Raw genomic sequence first — 2,157 nt, 5'->3', positions numbered from 1 at the left:
TTTTTGGACTGTTTCTGATCTGAAATTACTTTTGGGAGCTGGATAAGAGGGAGCTCATGTTTGTGTAACTTCTTGGTTTACCGAAGGGGGAGGCACGCTGGGATCCAGCTTGGTGGTGGCCTGCAGCTCAGAGGGGCTTTGTGAGCTGCTCTCCAGCTGTTGTCAGCATCTGGCCCATGAGTGACTCCTACAGGACCAGTGTCACTGGGTTTCTGGAGCTACTGAAGCTCCTCCAGGAAAGTAAAGCAGACAGAGCACAGCAGGAGGATGTCAGCCCATCCTTTCTCTGGTGATCAGGTCTGTGATGACGCTTTGAGAGGGCTGTCCCCTTGCAGCCGGAGGGGACAGAGGGAGGTAGAGATGGGCTTGCGCGTGTCCGCTGGCAACAGCAGTGTGTTCCTGTGACTTCAAACATAGTGGAGCAATGTGCAGAGGGTCTTGCTTGACCAAGTTTGACTGGTGTGGGCCTTCAAGTGGGAGTAGAGCTGTTCCAGCTTCCCTGGGACCAGTTGCTCTGGGAGCAAGTCCAAAGGGGGTTCCATGCTGTTTTGGACCAAAGCAGCTCTTAAGTGAGATCTAGAAGAAGCTGCTGCTTCTCCAAGCCCCTCTGCTCTGACAGCTCGGTGCTATCGAGGGATGGGACCAATCTGTCTCCCTCAGCATGTGGGAGAGGGCGGGCTGCGTGGAGACCCAGGCTGCTTGGTGGGAAAAGTGCCGAGTCTCCTAAGAAGCGCTGTATTTAAATGGATTATTGTCCTTGAAAAAAATCTAATTCCCTTCTCCCTGGTGGGAACTCCTGCCCCAGGTGGTTAGTATTAACAGGGATGGAGGAAACAAATTAGGACTAGTACACAGACTCCCTCCGGGGTGAGGGAGTAGCAAACACTTGCTTTGCTCCTTGTTGCCTGGGCTGTCACCGGTGTGCTCTCAAAGCTCTTCTGAGAATCTGCTTCTGGTACTGCGAAGACAACTCGTGCTCGCTGGGCTGGTCTTTGCTCTGTGGGAGCTGCTGTTTGTCAGTACATCGGTGACATGCGCCTGCGATCTTCCTGTTCTTGTGCCGTGTGTGGCTGTGACAGGGTCTTGGACGTGCTTCTTGGAACAACCTATGTTTGTCTTCCTTCCCCCCTCCCCTCCCCCTTTCTCTCCTGGGCTTCATCTCTCTGTTGCAAGAATCGCGTGTACTTTCCAAAACCGCCCTTAGCGTAAAAGCGCCTTGTTTTTGCAAAGCAATCTGGATGGGTACTCTGCAAATCCCTGGAGCACAAGCCTGGCTGCCTGCCTGTGCTTGCAGAGCCGCAGTTCCTGGGATGGATTTGTCACCGTTCCCTCTGCCTTTCTGCCCTCCCCAGCCAGCCTGCCTATATCTGGTGTTAGCTGAGGGGCGACTCACATTAACACCTTGTGAATTCCTGGTCTTCAGCTCTGACCCCTGAGATGACGCTCAGTTGTTTTTCCTCCTAGTGCTGCTCTGGTTTTAAAAACAAAACCCTGAGGGCTGTCTTCACCTGGCTTGAAAATTGCTGTGGAACCATCCTGGGTACTGATGTGATCAAGTGGCCATGGGCAGGCAGCTCTGCCCTTCCCAAACGCTCCCTGGCAGGAGAGGCCTCTGGGAAAGAGCATAGGAACTGGAAGATGAAGAGTGCCCTTTACTTTATGGCTTCCGGGGGGGTTTGAGGTAGAGTTCATGGGTGTTTGGGTCCCTTGTTTTGCAGGGTGAGCCTCAGTACTGAGGTATGTGCTGTGCTGCACTGTGTGCCAGAGAGGGTCACAGAGATGGTGTGCAATAGTGTTGGTGACAGCGATGTCCTCACCTCCTCTAACCCTCTGGAGGGCACAGGGCACCCACCTCTCTGGGCAGGACACCCAGACTGCCCGCAGAGACCGTGGAGTCTGGGTGGGTACAATTCCTGCAACCCAGAGACATGGTGTTTCCCTCAAGCATCCCCCAGCCCGCTGGGTGCTGAGCAGGGTGCACAGCTGGGCTCCCCATGGCTGCAGGCAGGGGAGAGGGTGAGCAGGGAGAGCCCAGGGGGTGGGGGTCCTGGTGCAGCGCTCCCCGGCCCACTGGGGCTGGAGGGCACCAGTGGGGGTCACTGGGCTCCCCAGTCAGCCAGGTGAGCTGGGGCTGTGTGGGAGGTAATGGGGCAGGTT

Source organism: Phalacrocorax carbo, chromosome 14 (genome assembly GCF_963921805.1).
Source record: "Phalacrocorax carbo chromosome 14, bPhaCar2.1, whole genome shotgun sequence".
Taxonomy (NCBI): domain Eukaryota; kingdom Metazoa; phylum Chordata; class Aves; order Suliformes; family Phalacrocoracidae; genus Phalacrocorax; species Phalacrocorax carbo.
This window is presented reverse-complemented; position numbering follows the sequence as displayed.